This window comes from Fundulus heteroclitus, unplaced genomic scaffold (genome assembly GCF_011125445.2).
Source record: "Fundulus heteroclitus isolate FHET01 unplaced genomic scaffold, MU-UCD_Fhet_4.1 scaffold_45, whole genome shotgun sequence".
Classification (NCBI taxonomy): domain Eukaryota; kingdom Metazoa; phylum Chordata; class Actinopteri; order Cyprinodontiformes; family Fundulidae; genus Fundulus; species Fundulus heteroclitus.
This window is the reverse complement of record NW_023396868.1, coordinates 2,462,040-2,487,367: the sequence shown is the minus strand read 5'-3', so window position 1 is coordinate 2,487,367 and position 25,328 is coordinate 2,462,040. Positions and strand designations below refer to the sequence as shown.

Sequence of the window (25,328 nt, the reverse complement as noted above, 5' to 3'; positions counted from 1 at the left end):
TTTGACCTGAAATGACTCATTTAATCATCCAAAACGGTATGGAACACATTAATTAACTGAAAAATGTTGCATAGTATGCCTTTAGTAACCGCTGTTTCGTCACTTATTTTAGAGCCCAAATAAGCTATTTAACTTTCAGAAACGTGCCCAAAAAAACCGAAACCCGTGACTTATAAAATTTACAAGCGCCTTTAGAATAAAATAAGCCCAAAGTTGCATGAAATTAACAGTCTGTGCAACAGTGAGCGCGGATCTGTTTCGCTACAGTGTCTAGCTCTCTTGAAACTACGGAAAGCGCCGAGGGTAAAAGTAACCTCAGTCCGGAGAGCGCGGCGGGGTGTGTGTTTTGACGCGCAATTAACGGCGACAAAAAAAATGTCGGCGTTGTGGTCTTACGCGTTAAAACAGACAGACCTAATTTATATACATTTTTAAATTCAGACCAGAGGGGGGGAGGAATGTATCCCCCCAGGGATAAAACATGAATGACCAGAGGGGGGGACGTCACAAGCAGAGGGGGGGTAAATCCCCCCACCCCCCCCTGGCAAATCGCACCCAGTATATATATATATATATATATATATATATATATATATATATATATATATATATATAAAGAGAGAGAGAGAGAGAGAGAGAGAGCCGGCTCAACCTTAGTGAGCCGGCTGAAACAGCTTCTGTTTCCCTCGAATGGGCAGGTCATCTGAGCGGTGTGTTTTGTTTCTTTTACTTTCTCTTTCACTTTGCCACTTAAACTCGTGTGTCAATGTTGTTTTATTTAAATGGTGGTCAAGCTGCTTAAAGTCAGTATAAAACTCGTTTCCCACTGTCTAAAAACGTTGTGTGATCTCCAGCTGACCACCTGCCATCGCTGCGTGAGTGCGCGTTGCCATGGAGAATAATGCATGCACATGAAAACAATACCAATCACTACACATACAGCATCTAACTTTACAGAAAATAATGTCCATATGCGCTAGGCTAGTTTGGCCCAGTCTCCTTCTGGCCAATGTTAGATCACTCTGCATGTGCAACTTTTCAAATTAAAGCTCATTGTTAATGTCAGCTGGTCTGTGTGCTGGTCATTAGCTAAGCAAAAAAACTGAGTGAAAGTCCGGTTGCCTCTGATTTAAGTCTGTTTGCTGTTGTGACAGAGTGGTGTAGCTACAGCAGCTGTGAGGGCTCTGCCTGTCTATTTGTCTGTGCGTTTTTCTCCCTGTGTCCGTCTTTGACAGTTTCCTTCAGGCCAGTTAGAGCATAATAGATGGGATAGTAAAATATCAGTCACTTTTTTTAGTAGAAACAAATAACAGTTTAATATATAAATCAAGCAGAAGATGTTCTCAGGAAGGTCATTTGCATTGATGACTGGGTGTAAAAACCACCTAGATATAGACTGTTCACATTTTAAATTCTTTTGTTTAGGTTGCTGTTTACAAATGTTCTCAGGATGTAAATTGGCACTACAAAGGGCTCGTGCTGCTACATGAAGAGCACAAACATTTATTATTAATTATTATTATTATTATTATTATTATTATTATTATTATTATTATTATTGTCAGGATGCAGCTTGTTGGCTGCATGCTGAGCCTCTCTCTCTCTCTCTCTCCCTTTCCTGCGCAGCCTGATTGGTTCCACCTGTCAGGCTGCAATCAACCTCCAACTGCTCCCACCTGGTTCCACCCTTATTTATACTCACCTCAGTCTGTTCTTGCTCGCCGGTCCGTAGTGTTCACTCCTGCTCAGTCTCTGCCAGTATCCTGTGTCATTTTTGTTGCAGTCAGCCTGAGGACATTGCTTCAACTTGGTTTTTGTTCAAGTCATTTCCTTAAGACTCTGCTCTGCTCCATCGGACGTTCTCAAGTTCCCACAGCTGCTCCACGTTCTCAAGTTCTACAGCTGTTTCCAAGGTCTCAAGTTCTGCAGCTGCTCGATGGTCAAGCTCTGCAGCTATTTTCCATGGTCTCAAGTTCTGCAGCTGCTCAACGGTCAAGTCCGCAACTGCACCACGTTCTCAAGTTCTGCAGCTGTTTCCACGTTCTCAAGTTCCTGAGCTGTACCACGTTCTCAAGTGCCCGCTGCTGTTACACCTTCTCAAGTTCTGCAGCTGTTTCCACGTTCTCAAGTTCCTGAGCTGTTCCACATTCTCAAGTTTCCGCTGCTGTTCCACGTTCTCAAGTTCTGCAGCTGTTTCCACGTTCTCAAGTTCCCGCTCCAGAGTTTCCTCCCGGTTAGTCACCCATTACTCCTCCTGTCAGCCAGCTTCTGCACCCTTCATCTCCGTCCGTAAAAGACTCTGGTTCCTCTCGTCATAAACCCTCCATTCTGTTCAATAAACTCACTTTAAGGACTAGCTCTGTGTGTATGTGCTGTGTCCGGGTTCATCCAAAGACAAATCCTGACAATTATTATTATTATTATTATTATTGTTGTTGTTGTTGTTGTTGTCATTGCAACATACGTTCCTATGAAATTAGTTCTCTGCATTTATCCCATCCCTTTGGGGAGCAGTGGGCTGCCATTGTGCAGCGCCCCGGAAGCCATTGGGGATTAAGGGTCTTGCTCAGGGACCCAGAGTGGCAGTCTGTGGGAGTTGAACCCAAAACCTCCGTGACACAAGCGCAATGCTTGCCATCGGTTGTTTATATATTATGGATTTTTTTAAAGGACCATTGCGCAAGTTTGAAGTATTTTTTTTTGTCATATATGCTTGCCATGAAAAATGAATTTTCCTCTATTTAATGCAGTTGCCTCAACAATCAGTTCATTAGAGAGTGATCAGGGTTTTGTTCTCTGAGAGTGGGTGTAACACAGTGCATTCTTGCTCACCTGGCTACTTTGTTGAGTCTCTGTCGTCATTGATGTCGCTAATGCGAGTGAACTTGGGCTAATTTAAATATTTATAGCTTTCTTATCTATGTTGAGCAATTTTAACTGTTTGATTCTGAATGTTATTTATAATTATAATTGGTAATTAAAACTTGTAACATATGATTCAAAATAAAAGGGTAGCTACAACAAAACGTATTTCAAATGGTTGTGATCAAGAGCTATGAGCCTTTAAGGCATCAACTAATCATTTCCGTACTGGTGAGAGAACTTTCCTCTAAACCGTTTATAGTGTCATCTTATGACCGTAACATGGGAAACACTTTGCTTTCTTCATGCGCGCTGCCATGAGGAGTGGAGGACGTCGGGCAGCACCGTGAGAGGCCCCCTGGGCCTCTCCTCTCTATTTAGAAGGTGTACTTCATATACTTCATATATGGAAGTCACTTTTGTTACTTGTTCAGGTATGCTATTGTTCTTTCCCTTTACAGACCCATGTTAGTCTTTCAGAGCATCTAGAGGTTTATATGTACACAATATTTTCTCTTTCTAATGGAGGCAAAACAGAAATATAAGGTATTTACCCTCAATGTTAATGGTTTACACAACCCCATTAAAAGAACGAAAGCTCTTGCTAAAATTAAAAGAGAAAAACAAGATATAATTTTTTGGCAAGAAACTCACCTTTCTTCAACTGAGCATGAAAAATTACATAAAATGGGGTTTAAAAACTTATTTTTTAAACCACTCTTACTAATGTATTATTCTTCACATATTAAAGATAAATCTAGAGGAGTAGCTATATTACTGTCAAACCAAGTAAATTTCCAATTCTCCAAACAAATAAGTGACAAAGAAGGACGTTATATACTGGTTAAAGGACACATAGACCATAAGGAAGTTACCCTGTTTAATATATATAGACCACCTGGAAATTACAAAAATTTTATTAAGATGATGTTTGACTTAATCGCAACAGAAACTTCAGGAGTGCTAATATGTGGAGGAGACTGGAACATTCATTTAAACCCTTTTTTGGATACATCTAGTAAAGTGAAAAAGCCCCAATCAGAGGCAAAATATGTTAAAAAATTTGTTAAAGGAATCAGGGTTGGTAGCTGTATGGAGGGAGCAGCACTCACTGGATAGAAAATTTTCTTTTTTTTCTCACTCTCATCGTATTTACTAAAGATGAGATAATTTTAATATTCATTATTTTATGTCAAACTTTGATAGGCACAAAATAGTAAATTGTGATATAGGGGTTACAGATATTTTCGATCATGCAGGGGTGTACTTGACGCTGCATTTGAAAAATTCTCGTAAAGAAACCCTGTGGAGGCTCAATAGTAGTTTATTGAATGATACTAAATTTGATAACTTTGTAGAAAAATAATTCAAAGAATACATGGATCACAATAACAAAAATGATATTTCTCCAAGTATTTTATGGGACACAGCAAAAGCTGTTGTTAGAGGGAAGTTAATTATGTGGTCTTCTTATAACAAAAATTAAAAAGAGAGTTGTACAAAAAACCTTACTATGAAACTAATATCTTTAGAAACAAAGCATATGGAAGATAGTAACTGATATATTAAAGAATTTTTTTTGTTCTTTGACAATGTATTTTGGGGAAAACTGGTTAGTTTTAAACTAAGAGCAACATATATGCTCGTGTCTGTTATGTTGCTCACATAAAACTGAGAACAACATGTGTTATTTTGCTATAACTTGTTTTAACTTGTGGTGGGAACCTATGACAATGTGTTGTGGGAAAGACTGATTCTGTATTCCTCATTTTGCTTATATTTGTGCTATTATCTAAGTTTGCAATATTATTTTGCTTCACACACTGCTGAGATGCTGGGAACGGTTTTGTTTTGGAAACGTGACGAACAGCTCAGATGGGAGGGAGAAGTGGCCACTCTCGCTCCCATCTGATACTTTGTTTATTGGTATAAAAAAGAGGGGACCGCCCTCAGTCGTTGAAGTCAGCCGTGGGTTGTATGGACGCCCGACCACGTGGATTGCTCTCTAACCGGACTGACCGACTTTCCAGTCCTAACCATGGTAAGAGATGGAGCAACACGCCTGTTTGAAAGCTTGTCGGCTTTAAGTGCTTGCTACTTTGCGTGCGAAGTGCTTGCTGTTTTGTGTTGCTGTGTTCTGTGGGGAATAATAAATGTGCGCCTTATATTCTAACAGAAACAGTGTTTGAGTCCTTATTTGTGTTTGCCGATCTCTCCCGATCCTGAAATAAACATTTCATAAAACAGTAACGAAGACACCTTGTTGGAAATCAAAGAGAGGTTCTAAATAAGCTGTACGAAGACCAGATAGATTGATTACAGGATATTTGCAACAATAATGGCTAAGAGGTTGGACTTCATAATTCCAGAGTTAACAGATACAGATCAAACAGAATTTGTTAGAAATAGGCAAACTCATGACAATGTGAGGCGAGCCCTTCATCTCGTAGACCAAATAAAAAACATAGAATCAATAGCTGTTAGTCTTGATGCCGAAAAGGTGTTTGATTCGGTTTGTTGGAATTATCTTTACTTAGTTTTGGAGAGATTTGGCTTTAATAATCAAATTATCAGGTGCTTACAGTCTCTATATGATTCGCCTTCAGCCAGAATTAAAATAAATGGTGACTTATCAGACACAGTATTATTGAACAGAGGTTGGCTACAAGGGTGCCCTCTCAGTCCCAGTCTCTTTGCGCTTTTTATTGAGCCACTAGCGCAGGCTATTAGAGAGCACAAATACATTTCAGGTATAACTAGAATCGTTCAACTTCTGAAGAAGTTGAAGAAGGCGCCCGCCTTGGTGGTGGGCATGACCGTCAAAGGCAAAGCTTCCGAGTTCCTTGGTCGTAGGCTCTCATCGCTTGGGGATTTTAAAATCAAACCTTCTGAGTGAAAAGGATTTGTCTTCATCAAAACCTGCCGACCGGGAAAACTTTGCGTCTGCAGAGCTGCAAACTGCGTATTTCGATCTGAGACGCAGCTAATGAGCTAATTGGCAACAGCCGACAGTCAACGTTTCTTCAGCTAGAAACCACTGATCAAGCCCGAAATCTGGGTGTAGTGATGGACTCAGACCTGAAACACCAAAAGCATTTACAGACAGTGACAAGGTCAGCTTTCTATCACCTGAGGAACATTTCCAGGATTAAAGGACTAAAGTCTCAGCAGGATCAGGAAAAACTAATCCATGCGTTTATATTTAGTAGAATTGATTACTGCAACGGTGTTTTCACAGGTCTGCCTAAAAAGTTGATCAGACAGCTGCAGCTGATCCAGAACGCTGCGGCCCCCGTCCTCACTAAGACCAAGAAAGTAGAGCACATCCCCCCAGTTCTAAAGTCCTTACACTGGCTCCCTGTATCTCAGAATAGACTTTAAAACACTTCTGTTAGTCTATAAATCCCTAAATGGCTTAGCACCTAAATACATCACAGACTTGTTATCAGTGTATCAACCCTCCAGACCACTCAGGTCTTCTGGCTCCAGCCTACTCTGCATACCTAGAACCAGAACTAAACAAGGAGAAGCAGCATTTAGTTCCTATGCTCCACTTATCTGGAACAAACTTCCAGAAAACCGTAAAAGTGCGGAAAGCCTGAGTTCTTTAAAATCAAGATTAAAAACACATTTGTTTAAAATTGCCTTTGATTGTTCTAGTTAAACTGTTTTACTGTTTTTAATGTTCATCTTTGTTTCTACACTCTATCTCTACTTGCTTTTATTCTATTTTCTATCTACATTTTATTCCTACTTGCGTTTATTTTGCTATATTTTAATCATGTAAAGCACTTTGTATTGTCTCTGTACTGAATTGTGCTATAAATAAATTTACCTTGCCTTGCCTTGCATCTGTGACCAAGACAGCAAGTGTTTGTGATGTATCAAGAGCCACGGTGTCCAGGGTAATGTGGACGAACCACATCCAACAGGATTAACTGTGGACGCACGAGGAAGCTGTCTGAAAGGGATGTTCGGGTGCTAACCCGGATTGTATCCATAAAACATAAAACCACATAACTCTACTTATACCTAACTTTCTGAAATATAAACTAAAGGTCACCAGTCAGTTCTAAAACATCTTTAGATGAACTCTTGTTGAGCCCTGGCGTATGGAGGACCAAGTTTTCCATATTTAAAAATAAATACAGAAATAAATAAATGTTTAATAAATAAATATGCATACAATTATGTGCCACCAAAAATACAATGTAGATAGAAAATGAATTATACAGTGAGACAAAATGTATATATTTCCTTTAATTAGCCACTTTATTTATTAATTACTTATTTTTTTAAGTATTTATTTATGTGCATGTTATAATATTTTTGTCTGTTTTATTCTTTCTTTGTATTTTTTTGCCCTATTCATTTGTCCGATGCTATTTATTTCTGCCTGTCCTTTTTACATTTCTGTTTGTCGTTTTTACATTTCTGTCTGTCCTTTTTACATTTCTGTATGCATTTCTGCCTCATTATGTAAATGAGGAGGGGCTGTGTCTTAAGGGCTCAACTTCTTCCCATTGGTTGGTTAGCATTTTACTGCGTCGGTCAAATCTACATGGCTTTTCCCCGCACTAAAGAATTGTTTAGTAATGTCAAACTCAGCAGGCAGACGTTCAGTGGCCGACCTCTTACGGGAAGCTGCTAATAGACTGGAAGAATTAGAACGCTGTACATTTGGGATCTGAAATGTTTTTCGGTGGTTTCAGATTCGGCTTTCCAGATCAATAACTCATCGGCGGATGATTTATTCTACAAAACAGACACCTCTCCGCAACCACCGCAAGGCAGACACTGAGCTACAACCGTAGTTTCCTCAAAACGAGTCCGTGGGCCAGAATCTGTGGGACGTCTCCTTAAGAAGTTTTGTATGAACTTTCAGACGGCAACTTTCTTGCACTTGGAAAAGTTGCTACACATAGCAGTGATCTCAAAACACCAATGTTCCCACATTTTCACTTGCACATTAATAAGTTATTGCTGATAAAAAATCTAAACTGTTGCTCTCCGGTCCGAGAGGTCACGTGATTTGATTTTTGCTGCTCAGCCAATCAGATCGCTGTATTGTCAGCTGAGTGCGTTCAATGTGTAAGCTGTTGTAAACATTTGTTTCCAGACGAAGAAAGCCTAATAATAGCATTTTCTGGCGCCAGTTGGCAAAGATCTTGATGCCAAGGAAAAAGAAATAGCCCAGACCTTCCATCATCCATTTTCTAACACGCTTATCCCTGCTGGGTTCGGATCGGTGCCAATCTCCAGCTGTCAATGGGCGAGAGGCGGGGCAGACCTTGGACACGTCGGCAGTCCATCACAGGGCAGAAATAGCCCAGACTTTTGCTCATTTTACTGTGATATCACCAAGACCTGCTGCGCTTGGATAGCACAGCCAAACGACTTATCCCTGGCAGAATTTGTATCCCCTGCATCGGGAGGGCATTCAGCTGAAAGAATTAATCCAGTCAACTCCGCCTCATCTCCAACCGGCGTGGAAATGAAGATGTTTCCACGCCGGTGGAAGAATTAGACTTTTTTGCTCATTAGTAAAATGAACAATATCAGTTGTTCAAATTATTTATTTACAATAAAAAAATATTGGGTACCCCCAGCGGGTTGCGAACCTGCGACCTTTGGTGCACCAGCCCAACACCTAAACCACTGTACCAAAAAAAAAGTGTCATGCTGAGCTCTGCATTATTGTGTTACAAATTAAACCGCTAGCAACTCTGCTAAGTATACTGATATGTGTAATTAACGTTAGCAGGCTAATAACGTTATATTTCTCAAGCCGAAATAATTTTCAGTCTAACTGTTGGACTCTTACTAATCTTGCATACTTTCTTCACACAAAAATGATAACGTTCTGTAATGTTCATCCCGTGACATCACGGGATGGATATTGCATAAACTCAATTTCACAAGAAACATCTATAACTAAAACTAAACAGGGCCTAGCGCTAGCTAACATTAAATTGATGGTAGCCTACAAAATGACTACCTTATCATGCAAAAAAATAATGAAAACAATAAACTAGATCGTCACATCAAATATCATAATATATTTCATCCAGCAGGGTCAACAAAGTAATATCGTTAGGCCTATGAACATAAAATTATGTATTTTTCACTTACCCACATTGTTCGTTTTCCGATTTGCTATGGGCAGTAAAGTTTTGTTTGCGCCTAAGAAAGCTCATAGTCGCATTACGTCATCAAAATGGCCAACTTGGATGGGCGGAGTTGGATATCCAAAAGGCGCTGCAGCGAAAGGCTTCTCGTCCTGTGTGGTATCTGCCTCTTCCTCCAGGGCAGAGTCACTGTTATGACAGGGTCTAGTTAAGGTGCTGCGGGCTATCAGATTTCCATCAAACTTCCTAATTAGGTACGCTATCATTCAAAAAACATGAATGATTAGTTTGAATGACTGGGATGCGGCACTACGTGTTTTTTGCCGTTTAAACCTACCTTACATGTACAGTCGGTGAAAAATGATCAGGATGTCATTACTTTTCATAAAATTTAAAAAAAAGTCTCTTACACTGTTCTCAGATTAAAAACAGATGGTTTTTCATTCAGCAGAAAACACAAATTGCCCATAAATTTAATTTAAATTCAAGCAGAAAAATAACCACTGAAAAAGTGATGCCGTCATTGAGGCGACTCACTGGATCACGAGGGATGACTGTTTTTCCAAGTGCCTACTACTAGGAACAAAACTCACTACTAAATAAAACAAAAAAATAGAAAAAAAGAAAATAAAAGTCAGTAAAGATGGATGAATTGTAGAGGTAGCAATTCACAGTTGATTAAAAATTCTATTGGACCCAACACTGCACAATAACTATTAACATAGCAGCACTTTGATATAACAGTATTAAAGGAATTTGGCTAATAGCTCTGAGGTAGGGAAAGGGGTGGTATACACAACAGGCCTGAAGATAAACCAATGTTAGCACAGATTATCTTAGCTACTCTGTGCCAAGAACAAAATGGCTGCTTTGATAGCGTATGGACTCTGGCCCCTACTTGCCATACGCAAGGAGGCCTCGCCGAGACCACAGGTTAACTAACGTGATGGAGGACTTCTAACTGAAGGGACAACGAGCTTCAACAAAAACTTTAAAGACCGAATCAAACACAGCACAAGTCACTTATCATAACGTAGCCACACATTGGAAATATTCAGCGCAATTCAAACAAACTCCTCTTGGAGCACTTAAGCATTAAACCTGTTCCTAATATGTTAGGAAAGGGTGATGGAGCAAACTTTGTCCTGCCAAAAATTTGACTATGGACCTATTACGTGTAAACGACACGCAGAAGTTCAGCTGAATATCTTCTCAACACCGCGGGGCTGCACAAAAGAAGAACAAGTTTTCGGTTCTGCTGCGGTTTTTTTCTTAGAGTGTCATTTGATCTGTGCACAGTCACCACCACCATTGTGACTGGAGCTGTATGCAGGTTGTAGTCCCAACTGTGTTGCATGCTGGGAGCTGCAGTTCATCACTTCATAATGGTGTAACATCTAAGAAGAAATGACACAGCTAAACAAAAGAACTGTGCAGTCTCAGCGGCAGATTCTTTTCCTCTTCTTCCATGCACAACACTGCTGTCATTTCAACTTCTAGCCAGAGGGGAGAAACTTCTGTAAAACTCTGCAAGTTGTGCTATGCTTCTTTAATAAATGTGTATTTTTTTGTTTAAATTGATACTTTTGTAACATTTGTTATCATTATATCATTTAAATGGAAGGAGAAAAATCAATATCGGCTTCAAGAATCAGCCTTGTGTATCAGGTATTGTTAGCATGATGTCAACATAATTTGTATCGGTATTGTTATACAATCAGGCCATGAGGAAAACTCGGGACTGAGCTGTAAACAAAGCAATTTGAGTCTTTTGCAGGCACTAAGGGACTGCCCCCGATTTACCCATATACATATAAATTAATACTAACTTTACTAGTTTTCTTGTTCATTTTTATCTAATTCTGAGATTTCACACCAACAACAACCATTTCTTTGTATATTTTTGCATGCTGTTTATAGCCACGTTCATACAGACAATTTTTTTAAAGCCTGGAAAAAGGTTTTAAATTCCAGAGTCTTACACTTTACTTGCAACTGGGGCAGGAACTTTATACCCTTGAAAGAGAACTGTTTAGCACACTTGCATGTGCTGACACTATAACTCCAGGGTACTTCATTTGGCAATGTGATTCAGCCTTAGTTTGTCAAATACAAATACAACAAATTAATAAGCATTAAAGTATGGTTTATGGGTTTGGTTTCTGCAATATTATCAGCGTGTAAAAACTCATCTTCAGAATCAATCTATGCTTAAAATGGTAATCTACACCGCATAATCTCTTTCAGCAGTTATCACCGGTTATTGCAACCGTAAACTGCAGAAAATACGGGCAACATTGCTCCCTTTGCCTTTATTTCTGTCGGCTCACATGTCAGTCTAAAGGAGAAAAGACCCCGCAGCGACGCAGGATGTGCTCCAGCACGTGATGAGGCGGAGGGATATTTCAGCTGGTTGTCTGTAGTGCAAGCAGGTTTCTTTATACCTCTGGTTTATCATCACTTAATTTATAGCCCAAATAAGCGATTTAACTTCTTTAACGTAACCCGCAACTCGTGAAATTTACAAGCTGCTGTAGAAAATCGAAGCCCAAAGTCACATGAAATAAGCAGACTTGGCAACAGTGAGCGCGGGTCTGTTTTGCTACAGTCTCTAGCATTCTTGGAGCTACGGAAAGCGTCTAGGGTAAAAGAAACAGTCTGGAGAGCGCTGCGGGGAAAAAACATTAGGGAATGCAGTGTGTGTTTTGACGTGCGATTAATGCACGACAAAAAAATTGTCGCCGTTATCTAACAAAGTTAATGTATTAATAAGGCGTTAAAACTGACAGCCCTAAAATATAGTGTTAATTCAGATAAACAGCATTCTGTAGTGATTTTCTCTGGATGTTAATTTTATTCCTGTTAATAAATTATTGAACTTGAAGAGAAGTTGTCACTCCTTTATTCTATATGTGTACAAAGTTTGTTGTTAAAAGAATGTCAGTGCTCGAATCATCCCTTTCAACTAGGGTCCTAATATCAGCTGTTTGGGGTGACCCAAACCGGCACCGGATAATACCTAACAGACAGAGGGTTATTTATTAAACAGTAAATAACTTAAACAGTGTGTAATACAGGGTTCCCACACCTTGGTTAACATCAAATTCAAGGACCTTTCAAGGACTTTCCAGGACCAATTTCCTCAAATTCAAGGACCACACGTGGCGGCATTTACCTACTGTGACCGCTGAATAGGTTATCATATTTTAATACAATGCAAATTTAATAAAAGACTAAACAGCATAGAAGTTGTTGGGTCAGAAGCAATGCAAGAAAGTGGACTTACATTGATATTGATCATATTCATAGCCTACATTTATATCCACAGTACATGGCTATGCCATACTACATTGCATATAAGATGTACATTAGCCTACCGTTTCATAAAATTTTATGGAAAAAAGTGCAGCATAGAGATGTTCAGAATTATATCAATTTGTTTCAAATTGATATAATCCCGGCGCAGGTTTTTCCCGCATGTGCGCTTCATTTGCAGTCTGGACGCTGAGGGTAAACATGCTGTGGCTCTGACTGCAGCGCTAAGAGGGACTCCTGCGGTAGCGGGAGAACGGGGTTGGCACGGGGGAGGCGCCCCAGGGCAGTACCTGTCGCTGGAGGACAAGAGTATAAACGATACGTGCTTTCACGTAAGAGTCTCCAACAGTCGCTAGATTTGTCGCTAGTCGCTGTTTTGAAAAAGAGTCGCTGGAGGGGTCTGAAAAGTCGCTAAATATAGCGACAAAGTCGCTCAGTTGGCAACACTGTGAATGTAACCTATTGGGCGCACGTAGGCCTAAACCATAGCCTACCAACTAACGAAGAAGAGCGAACGTACTTTTGCAAATTAAAAGTCTGCGGAATCAGCATAATTTTAAAAGATCGTGTGGTAGTAAAATAATGACACATGAGTCGTCATCCGTGTGAACTTTCAACCCCACAAAAAATTCAAGGACTTTCAAGGACAAGGTGGGGTTTTTTTGGCAATTTTCAAGAACCTCAAGGGCCTTGAATTAATTTTTTTAGATTCACAAACTTTCAAGGATTTCAAGGACCCGTGGGAACCCTGGTAATAGCATAACAGCACAACAACAAAACCTGTATTGGTTGATCTCTAGTGCGCTATTATAGTCTTGTTCTTGTATACTGGATTTAACGAAGCCTAAATACAACGCTTACAACTTCTGCAGAATGCTGCTCACCAACACCCGCAAGTATGACCACATCACTCCTGTTTTTTATTCTATCCATCAGCTCCCGGTTTGATTCAGAATTCAGTTCAAAATCCTGTTGTCTGTCTTCAGTTCAACCCATTGCCTTGCACCCTCTTACCTGAGTGACATACTGACTCTTCACCAGCCCAGTAGCATTACGCTCTTGTAACACAGCCGTTTTTAGGCCTCTCTCTCTCCATTTTCACCTTTCTATTCCTCTCTGTTCATACACTAAGTTGATAATCTTTCGAGACTTGCAACAAGACTTTCCCAGGAGACCTTCTGTGAAATTTTGAATAAACATGACATGGTAGGCTATTAGTTGAATTAGTCATTATTTATTATGTTTAACTGCTATGACACTCACTGGTATACCTCTCAGGTTTTAGATAACTCAACCCATCATGAAATTGATGTATTTTAAGCCTTGTGAAACTGACTAAAAGACCGAACTGAGTGAGTGTTGTACTGTTTGTAGCATGCGAATGCTACTGCTAGCATGCTTATGCCCGTTGTTTGAATTGTTTGGTATAGCTTAGTGTGAAGACTAGCTGCACTTTTCAGTGATTTGCATTGTGTTTTTGAAATCACAGCTAACAGCCATATTAGCTAGCTTTCATAATTATACTGAGTAAAGTTAAATTAGCTTGTTTTTTTATCATTACACAGCACAGAATTCTTGGATGTCATCACCCTCTGTGATGAATTTAGGAGGACCCAAGAAATACCCGAAAACAAGTGAGTACAAAATATTAACAGTCTTTATTTTGACGCTGGCGGCGCGGTCCCCTGGCTCGGCTCGCACTCTGCGACTGGCCGCTCCTGAAGGCAGAGTCGCAGGTTAGTGACCAGCAGATATTGACAGGTTGGTGAGAGAGAAGTAGGGTCACTAACCTGGACGTGCTGAGGGCAGAACTCTGACTCCTTATGTCGAAGGCGTCCGAGAGGGGGTTATCCAGGGCTCTTTGTCCAGGTCCGGTCCGGGTCATTGTCAGGGGGAAATCCGTTTAACTCAGGCAGCGGTTTTCAAGGGAGAATCCAACAGAGCGTCCAGGTCCAGGTCCAGGTCACAATCCAGAAAGCACAGACAGACAGGGGGCAGGCGAACTCGTTTTACTCACGGACAGGCTGGGGTCAGAAACACGGAGAGGCAGTCCAGTTCTCTGAGGCTGACAGGCAGGACCCAGGCAGGCAGACAAATCCAAAAAGGGGCAGACAGGTTTCCAAAAACAGACGCAAAACAGGTCGAGAGGCAGACAGGCAGACAGGAATTCAAAAAAGGCTGGAAGCGCTCACCGTATGGCTAGAGACGTTCTGGCACTGGAGGCTGCGAGGAGCAGAGCTTTTAAGCAGCCAGGGCGGAGACAGACACAGGTGTGCTGATTGCAATCAGCAGCTCCAGTGCCAGAAACGTTACACCCTCAGCACAGGCTCCCCTCAGGGCTGCGTCCTGAGCCCCCTGCTGTTCACTCTGATTACACATGACTGCGTCCCCAGGTTCACCACCAACCACATCATCAAGTTTGCAGACGACACGACAGTGGTGGGCCTGATCAGTGACGACAAAGGCCGAGACTACGGAGAGGAGGTGGAGCAGGTGGTGGGCTAGTGCAGAGACAACAGCCTGATCCTGAACGTAGAGAAGACAAAGGAGATAATGGTCGACTTCAGGAAGAACCAGCCTTGCCACGCTCCACTGCTCATCAACAGCTCAGCTGTTGAGGTGGTCAGCAGGACCAAATTCCTAGGGGTGCACATCACAGACAACCTCACCTGGTCTGTGAACACCACGTCACTGGTGAAGAGGGCACAGAAGCGCTTGTAAGTCCTGCAAAGGATGAGGAGAGCCCACCTGTCCCCGCCCATCCTCAAGACCTTCTACAGAAGCACCATAGAGAACATCATTTAAAAGTACACAACGGAACGATTACTACATTTTTGCACCATTATTATCTCGCACCACCAACATCGGACTTTTCAAATTAATGCCTTTTTGCACCACTATTTTTGCACTATAAACATGGTGTAACATTTTTCTGAATTCTTTTTTTTTAAAACTGTTTTTCTCCCGCACTGTACATTCTTATCACTCCTGCACTTTATCTTATGTTATTTTATTTCAAATGCAATCTCATTGCATTGTCATAAGCTGTAAGTAACAAAATTTTGTTCTGTATACACTCTGTACAAACAAAATGACAATAAAGTTTGTCTAAGTCTAAGAATCAGCACTTTTAAGAGTTTTTAATATCTTCTGTTGTGCCATGACGCACTGTTTAAAGTTAATTTAATGTTTGATAACTAACTCTCTGTCTGTTAGGTATTGTCCAGTGAATATCAGCCCAAGAGCTGATATCAGGACAATAGTTGAAAGGAATGATTCGAGCACTGGCATTCTTTTAACAATGAACTCTGAACATAGAATAAATGAGTGACAACGTCTCTTCAAGTTCAAGAATTTATTAACAGACATAAAATGAACATCAAGAGAACATCACTATATAATGCTGTTTATCTGAATTAACACTATATTTCAATCAATAAATCCTCTCTACTAGGCAAGTGAAACTTAACTAAAACTACTAAGCAAAATGAAGATAAAAAGAAGCTAATGAACTATGTACACACAAAGAAACAAAATACAAAATAAAGTGGTTGATCATCATCATTAACATCATCAGAATAATTCAGTGAATCCTGGTTCACTGCAGATCTAAGTTAAAGAACCAAAGTTCATCTTAAAGAATGTGGAATGGTTAAATTAGCTGCATTCACAATGCAAATCCTAAGTTACACAAAACATTATTTGATAAAATGACATTTTAAAGAATGATTTGCTCAGTCAAATATAAACTTCTAGAACGCTCGATTTTATCAATGCGATTATACCTCCGGGAGGCTAGGTTTCACTGTAGTGATCGGTCGCTAAAATTGGTTAATCCTAAAGTTATAGAAATATTAATGCAGTAATAACGCTCTTAGCACTATCGAACGATGGTGGACCGAAACAAAACAAACCTTAAATTTTAAACGAACCGTAGTCGTGTATCCGAGAAGAGCGGAAGTTATCCGGAAGCTAGAAGCATTAGGCTAACAGACATTCGGTGCCAAATTTAAAACGCTTTGGCTTTATTTTAGTCGTAATGAGCAGACAGGATAACACACATCAATATCCCATTAATGTATAAAACCCTTGTTGAGATAACGTTTGTTATCACCATAAAAACACGCTTGAATTACATCAGCAATGGCATGGTTTGAAGCTCGACGTGTTCCAAAAACACTGTGAAAACGCATTAAGTAACCTTCTAAATAATCCATTTAACTTTCCCTGTTTATTTCTCTGCCAAACCTGTTGGTGCCTCTGTGTCAGTATTGGTTCACTTTGCTTCTTTGCTACAACCTGTTTTGAATTTTCCCTCATGGCACAACACTTCTTAGCTACTCCCTCTGGTCACTGGATTGTCCTGGTACTTTTAGATTTGACTGCAGCATTTAATGACTTTGTGTCTTCCACTGCTCCTCTCTCATGTGGTGTCCCACAGGGCTTTGTGCCTGGCCCTCTTTTATTTGATCTGTATCTACTACCACTTGGATCCATTGTTAGGAAACATGTTTCATTAAACTGCTATGCAGATGATAGCCAGATCTATGTCCCCCTCAAAGAATCAGACTCTTACTCTATTAATGTACTGCTAGAATACCTACAGGACCTTAAAGCATAGATGTCTTTAATTTTTATGAAGTTGATCTGGGTTATTTGGCAAAGTACCGTGTGCCAATTGTGAACAATCTGAGGGTGAAAGTGGACGCTGCCCTTAAATTTGATAACCAGATAAAAGCTGTGGTGAAATCAGCTAAGACAGCTGGCAAAAATAAAACCAGTCCTTCAAAAACAGTACTTTGAGACAGTAATCCATGCCTTAGTGTCCACTTGGCTGGATTACTGTTACACACTTTATATGGGGGTTACTGGGTCATCAATTGCTCGTTTGCAACTTGCACAAAATGCTGCTGCACTTCTTTTAACTGGCATGAGGAATCATATTTCACCTATTTTAGCTTCACTCCACTGGCTGCCTATCCATTTCAGAATTAATTTTAAAATAATTGTATTTGCTTTTAAATTCAATTCAATTAAAGCCTTGAATGGCCTCGCCCCACCCTACCTTTCTGAGTTTATGAACCCCTACACTCCTAGATCTCTCAGGTCAGCTGATCAGCTGCTCCTGACAGTGCCTAAAGCAGGGGTGTCAAACTCATTTTGGTTTAGTGGCCGCATACAGCTTAATCTGATCTCAAGAGGGCCACACGAGTAAACTCATTGCAAGATTAAATAGAACTAATAAAAGTGGACTTGTTGATTTTTATATCTAAATGAATTTCACTTTTACAAAATATATTATGAATAACCTCAGCGTTTTCAAGAAAAGTTAAACATTTACTTGTGCATTATGCATAAGAACTGATCACAGTGATTGTACAATGTTGAAAAACATTTATTCACATTTTTTGGAACTTAAAAACACTGTCCTGCATGACAAAATACATCAAACAGATAAAAATTAAGAAATGATTTAAAATCAATTTTGCACATCTGAAGCTCAGTGCTACTATCTGCTGATTAAAACACAGCACAATATAGAAACTGCATATTTTCAATTAAATGAAGTACATGTTTTTTTTCAGTAATTGTTTTATCGTTCTCTTCCTTTTATCTCCTCTTTCTTTCACATTTTGCTTTTTTCTTCTTGTTCCTTTCCTCTCCTACTTTCCCATTGTAGTGTCCATATCATTTGAGATACTCCCCGCATGAATCATAATAAAACTATTCACATTCATAAATCAAGCGGAGCACTGTGGCAAAAGCAGTACTTCTTCACTTATGAAAGTCAAATCTGATGAGCTCTTTTTGGCATTAATACATCAATTATTATTGCCACATTGCCAGACAAGGACACTGGATAAAAAATAAATAAATAAATCAATTTAAAAAAAATACTCCGCCTCTCTCCGCTCTCTGCTTGCTTGCATTTTCCTGCCTTTTACTTTTTATCTCCTTTTTATCTCTTAACCTAAACAACAGAAAGTTGGATTTAGTTATTTTATTTATTTTCTTTTACTTATTTTTTGATTTTGATTTTGAAAAGATGCCTTCCTTCACCACAATGGACTTTGACAAGCTTTTACAGAAGATAGCTGTAATGGAACTGAAAATCTGCTGACTGGAAGTGAATTATGATGTAAACGCCGCGCATGGAAATGAAACAACCCTGCCTGTGTTTCCGAACGGTGACCACCAGCCCAGCGACTCAGCGAACAAACAGTTCCCTGAGGAAAACGAGAATCCCTGGACCACTCTGGGCGCAAGACCAAAGGATCAACGAACCCCACACCTGGACAAAGAAAACTGGCCGATATTACAGAGAGATGTCCCAAGACAAGTGAAACAACAGCGGGGATTAAACATTTCTGTAACAAGAAAAACACAGAGGTGTTGATTTATAATGACAGGAACTGTGGCCTGGTGTCTGATGTTTCAGACATCCTTCGAAGGGTCTTGAAAGAACGCCCAACCTTGGAAAAACTCATAATACAAGCTGAAGCCCTGAAGGACGTCACCCACATAAGAAAATCAGAAGTATTGAAAGAGGATTACATTCGTCTGTTGAACTTACTTGATGGCCTTAATGTCAAGGTGTTTCTCAGCGGCCCTCATGCGCCCGTTATTGGGTAGACGAGATTTTTTCCAGAATTCTGATGCTAAACAAATGGCTGGAAAAAACATGCAAACAAACAACTGTAACCTTCATAGACAACTTTAACATCTTTTGGGAGAGGAGACATTTCGGCTGATTTCAAACATCTTCTATTCTGTGAACCATGCACCATCAGCTTTGTTCCAAAACAAAGCTCAACCAGTGCCAAAACAAATGATAAGCCCAGTACAGCCCGAACAAGCCAAGATAAAGATGGCCAGAAAGATGACACAGAAAGAGGCTACGTTGGAGCTAACCCTAACCTCCATCGTCACGAACACCGGTCCAGACTGCACCCGCCTCTCTTTCTTCTCCACAAAGCCCAGAAATTCCTTTTCTGGAATTTTCTCACAACATGAACAAAGTATTTAAGATTGGCCTACAGATGACATCCTCTCCACATAGCCATTCTACTGTGAATAAACCAGCATTTTCCAAAGGCCTCAGAGCCTCAGATCCTCCTCCTCTACGTATCATAGAACATTCTGGTACCGAGGACCTCCAGATCTGTGATACAGATCGGGTCCTGTCCGCACGTTTATCAGACATGACAGTTTCCAGCATCAGCCTGGGCCTTTTGCCGGAGATTATGGAATATCTTTGATGATACGTGGCAGAAATAAGAAAAACAAAAGGATAAACAGGAACAAATACTTAAAAGTCATAAACTGTCAGATGCAACCTGTCACAGAGACATCATCAACCACTAAGTCATATAAACTGTGTTTATTAAACATTAGATCTGTCAGGAAAATCCCTTTCAATTAATGACTTCATTATTGACAATAATCTTGATGTAATGTTTTTAACAGAAACATGGTTACATGAATCTAATGAAGAAGTTATACTGATGGAGTCGACTCCTCCAAACTACAATTTCCTTTGTGAGAGCAGACAGCAAAGGAAAGGTGGAGGAGTAGCAACATTGTTTAATGATTCCTGGCTGCCTGGGTAGTCGTGACTCTCTTTCACTCCGGGCCGTCAGCTTCTGCCATCACCTTCACTCCGCTTCTGTGCTACCTGCTCCTCTGGCCTCATCAAACCTCCATCCATCAAACTTTCAATAAAGACTCTCAATTTTAGTCCTGTGTGTGTGGTTCTGAGTTCATCCGTAGACAAATCGTGACAGTACGGACCGGCCAAACGATGAACTCAGACACCACACGGGACTTACCTGCAGGGGTTGACGACCCAGAAATCCTCGCATATGTGGAGATGTGCCAACGCCAGATGAGGGAGAGGTACGCCAGGATGGCTTCTGCCCGGGACCCTGCACCACCGATCCGGGCCGACTCCACTCCCCTGGTGGTCCACGTGGGCGTGGTTACCGCTACTTCGGAGCCCAGGGAAGGAAGCCGCTGAGCCTCTCGTCGTCTCGGTCATCACCTCCATGACTCGCAGCTGGCCCCTCGAGTAAAGCTCATCTTTCCACCTGACAGAGCCCCACGCCTCGAGGAGAGCCAGTTGTGGGATTTTTACTACGGTGACCGAGACGACCTTCTGCCCTGCTGTCCAGCTGCTACCCCTGAGTCTGCCTCGGATTCCTCATCTGGTCCCTCCCAATGAGGACGGCAGAATCACCAGCGCGGAGGGTCCGTCAAGGAGGCGCTTCTGCCTCCAACCTCGCCGCCCTCCGAAGCCTGTTGCCCGGCGGCGCTGCCCTCCGAAGCCTTTTGCCCGGCGCCGCCGCCCTCCGGAGCCTGTTGCCCGTCACTGCCCGAAGTAGCCGAAGAGTTGGTTCCGCCTCCGCCCGAAAGCTCCGCTCTGCCGGCCGACGAAAGCTCCACTCTGCCGGCCGCCGAAAGCTCTGCTCTGCCGGCCGCTGAAAGCTCCGCTCTGTCGGCCGCCGAAAGCTCAGCGCCGTGGAAGACAGACCCGCCGGCCGACGAGGAAAGGGACCCGCCGGCCGAAGAGGATAAGCCCGAGGCCTCCGAGGGAGTTGTTCCGCCTCAAGCCGAGGCCTCCGAGGAAGTTGTTTCGCCTCAGGCCGAGGCCTCCGAGGTAGTTGTTCCGCCTCAAGCCGAGGCCTCCGAGGAAGTTGTTTCGCCTCAGGCCGAGGCCTCCGAGGGAGTTGTTCCGCCTCAAGCCGAGGCCTCCGAGGAAGTTGTTTCGCCTCAGGGCGAGGCCTCCGAGGAAGTTGTTCCGCCTCAAGCCGAGGCCTCCGAGGAAGTTGATTCGCCTCAGGCCGAGGCCTCCGAGGGAGTTGTTCCGCCTCAAGCCAAGGCCTCCGAGGAAGTTGTTTCGCCTCAGGGCGAGGCCTCCGAGGAAGTTGTTCCGCCTCAAGCCGAGGCCTCCGAGGGAGTTGTTCCGCCTCAGGCCGAGGCCTCCGAGGGAATTGTTCCGCCTCAGGCTGAGGCCTCCGAGGGAGTTGTTCCGCCTCAAGCCGAGGCCTTAGTTGGTGCAACCCCTGTTTCTGGTTCGTCGTGCCGGGGTCGTCCTCCACGACGCCCGCGCCAGGCCTTCCTGCTCGGCCGGGTCCGCCGATTGCGGCCTCCGTGCCGCTTGACTTTGCCTCGTCGGGGCCGCCCTCCTCGAGGGTTTAATCGGGCGATGCTGCTCCGGCGCCTGCCTCGTCCAGCCTGCCTCGTCCAGGACGACCTTAAGGGCTCAGGCAAAGCCTGAGCCCTTAAGGCCAGTGCCTTCTGTTATTTTTTGGGCTCGATTTCAGTTTTGGTTTACTTAGGAGTTTTGGGGTTTTTAGAGTTATTTAGGGGGATCTTTGTTTTTCGTAGAGTACTTGAGTTTCTATTTGTCTTTTTGTTTTTCCACCTCTGTTCTGGTGTTCCAGGTTTGCCTGTAGTCTTCCGGTTTTTGCTTCAGTTATTTCTGTTTTAGAATCCTAAATGGTTTTTGCATTAGTTTTATAGCTTTGCTTTAATGTCCTGATCTTTTCCTAGTGTTGTTTTGATTTTTCTAGTTTTTTTTGCTTCGGTTTTTCTTTTGTTATCCCTACTCTAGTTCTTCTGGTTTTGCTTTATAGTTTAGTGCATGCCTTTTGTTCTCCAGTTCTTGGTTAGATCCTTATTTTGTATAGCGCTCTTTAGGTCCCAGCGCTCCATAGGCTTCTTATCCCTGGTTTTGAGCCTTACGCTCCTTTACTTTGTCTAATTCGTGCTCCCTTAGTTTTTGTTTGGACCTCCCGAGTTCTCTTGGTTCCCCGGCGTATTAGGACGCCCTTAGTCCTTGATATTTAGATTACATGGTTCCTGGCGTGCTAGGATGCCCTCTGTTCTTGTTCCCTGGTGTTCAGACGCCCTCTGTTCTTTTTCCCTGGTGTTTAGACGCCCCCTGTTCTTGTTCCCTGGTGTTTAGACGCCCTCTGTTCTTGTTCCCTGATGTTTAGACGTCCTCTGTTCTCGGTTCCCCGGCATGTTAGAACGTCCTCACTTCCCTGGTGTTTAGGTTTCTTGGTTCCCTGATGTTTAGATTCCTGGCGTTTAGATTTAGTGTTCCCTGGCGTTTTAGAAGTTCCTGCTTCCCTTGTGCCCCGGCGTTTCCCTTGCGCCCCGGTGTTCTCTTTCCTCACGCCCCGGCGGGTTTCCCCTGGCGTTTCTGTACGCCAGTCGTGCTCCAGCGTGTGTTGTTGAGCCCTGGTGTTTTCAGTACGCCTGTTCTTCCCTTTGGCGCTGTCGTGCGCCCGTTCCTTCCCTTTGGCGTTAAGTACGCCCGTTCCTTCCCTTTGGCATTAAGTGCGCCCGTTCCTTCCCTTTGGCGCTGTCGCGCGCCCGTTCCTTCCCTTTGGCGCTGTCGCGCGCCCGTTCCTTCCCTTTGGCGCTGTCGCGCGCCCGTTCCTTCCCTTTGGCGTTAAGTGCGCCCGTTCCTTCCCTTTGGCGCTGTCGCGCGCCCGTTCCTTCCCTTTGGCGCTGTCGTGCGCCCGTTCTTTCCCTTTTGGCGCTGTCGTGTGCCCGATCCTTCCCTTTGGCGCTGTCGCGCGCCCGTTCCTTCCCTTTGGCGCTGTCGTGCGCCCGTTCTTTCCCTTTTGGCGCTGTCGTGTGCCCGATCCTTCCCTTTGGCGCTGTCGTGCGCCCGATCTTTCCCTTTGGCGCTGTCGTGCGCCCGTTCCTTCCCTTTGGCGCTGTCGCGCGCCCGTTCCTTCCCTTTGGCGCTGTCGTGCGCCCGTTCTTTCCCTTTTGGCGCTGTCGTGTGCCCGATCCTTCCCTTTGGCGCTGTCGTGCGCCCGATCCTTCCCTTTGGCGCTGTCGTGCGCCCGTTCCTTCCCTTTGGCGCTGTGGTTCACCTGTTTTTTCCCTCTGGCGTTGTCGTACGCCTGTTCTTTGTCTCTGGCGTTGTCGTACGCCTGTGCTTTCCCTCTGGCGTTGTCGTACGCCTGTTCTTTCCCTCTGGCGTTGTCGTACGCCTGTTCTTTCCTTCTGGCGTTGTCGTACGCCTGTGCTTTCCCTCTGCCGTTGTCGTACGCCTGTTCTTTCCCTCTGGCGTTAGTTCGCCTGTCGTGCCCGTTTTTGCCTTGTGGCGATGTTCGCCTGTCAGCGTCGGTTAGAGGCCCTTTGTTTTTCCTACCAGCATCTGTGAAATGCCCTTTGTTTGGTTTACCAGGGGTTGTTAGAAACCCCTTTTAGTTCGCCCTTGTGGGTAGTTTTGGTATGATTTTAGCCCACCATCCTACCTTCCCTCCACCCACCCAGGTTAGATCAGCTTGGCTTTGACCCTAGCCCTCCATCCTGCCTTCCCTCCGCCCACCCTGGCTCGGTCACTGTTTAGTTCTGTTTTTGTTTTGTTTTGTTTTTTTTTCTTTTCTTTTTAGGCCGTCCGCAGACCGGCCTTGAGGGGGGGGGGGGGGGGGGGGGGGGGGGTAATGTCCTGGTTGAGTTTTGGTTCGACTTTATTTTTCTGTTATTTTTATTTTTCATCTCATGTGGGTTTGGTTTGACTTTATTTATTGTTAGTTTTCATTGTCATTAGTTATTTTCTGTCATCTTCACTTCACCTCCTCTGCAGTTAGTCACACCTGCCAGCCACTAATTAGCCAGACTCACTTCACCTGCCAGCCTCCCTACTTAAGCCTCACTCTGCTGTCACTCCTTGCCGGTCCGTCATCATTCCACACCTCTCCATGCTAGTCCCCGTTTTTGCCTCAGAAGGTTTGCTTTTCTTGTTTAAAGTTCTGTTAACCTGACTAGCCGCCCTGGAGAAGCTCAGCTCTATGCCCTGGTGTCTCCAACAAACTGCTAACCTGTTGTGGCTACGGGGCCTGCTAGCCGAGCAGTACCGAGCATTCCCGGCTGCCTGGGTAGTCGTGACTCTCTTTCACTCCGGGCCGTCAGCTCCTGCCATCACCTTCACTCCGCTTCTGTGCTACCTGCTCCTCTGGCCTCATCAAACCTCCATCCATCAAACTTTCAATAAAGACTCTCAATTTTAGTCCTGTGTGTGTGGTTCTGAGTTCATCCGTAGACAAATCGTGACACTAACACTATCAACTATTAAGAAATTATGTGCTGAAATATTTTACATGATATATATGTATATATATATATATATATATATGTATATATATATATATATATATATATATATATATATATATATATATATATATATATTTATATATTTATATATTTATATTAAGGCTGGGACATTAACGCGTTAATTTCGATTAATTAATCACACAAATATTAACGCGTTAAAAAAATTAAAAAAATTAACGCATTTTAATCGCACACCACAGTCTCCTGGAAGTCGTTTGGGATTTCACCCAAGTAATTATTTCACCTGTGGGGGCAGCATTAGAACTATGGCCAGAATACCGTCGGACGGAAACTGAAGAAGAAGAACAGAGAAGAAAGTTGCTTTTAACTAGAAGGAGAGACAACCATGGAAGAATTAGACGAAGCAGATGAAATCATTTTAGTTGGTCCTTTGCAGGGGAAATTTTGTTTTAAAATACAGGAGGGAAGAGTCGATAAGAGCGCGGTCATATGAAAATTATGCAACAAGGAATTCGCCTATCACCGCAGCGTATCAAGCCTCAAATATCACCTGAACGCAAAGCATGTAGCAGCTAGCTTGGCAGATACTAGCGTGGAAGCTAGCCCAACTGGGAGGAAGACGAAACAACCCACACTACACCAGCTGACTGGCTTCAGGGGCAGGGTAAGCAAGACCAAGGCCGAGAAAATGACCAACGCGCTGGCTTACTGGGCGGCTCTCGACTGCAGACCCATTGCTGTGGTAGAAGATAAGGGGCTGGAAAAGATTCTTCAGATTGCCCTGTCTGACCCCACGTATGAGCTGCCATGTAGAAAAACGGTGACAAAGAGGGTCCAGCAGCTCTACGACAGTGAAAAGGGGGAGAAGGAGAATTTGTTGAAGAAAGCCGAATGCGTCGCTATTACTGGAGATCACTGGAC

At 42.9% G+C, this 25,328-nt stretch overlaps 1 protein-coding gene and 1 long non-coding RNA gene across 12 annotated transcripts in view; both read right to left on the bottom strand.

Annotated features, from left to right (window-relative positions):
* The window catches only part of nfic (nuclear factor I/C), a 274,335-nt gene that overhangs the window by 234,280 nt on the left and 14,727 nt on the right, over positions 1-25,328 (bottom strand). The gene's annotated exons all lie outside the window — the stretch shown is intronic.
* On the bottom strand, positions 13,945-14,134 carry LOC118560563. The gene is made up of 2 exons (XR_004929446.1): positions 14,096-14,134; positions 13,945-14,023 (listed from the first exon to the last, which is right to left on the bottom strand). It is a non-coding gene; the product is annotated as an uncharacterized LOC118560563 (long non-coding RNA).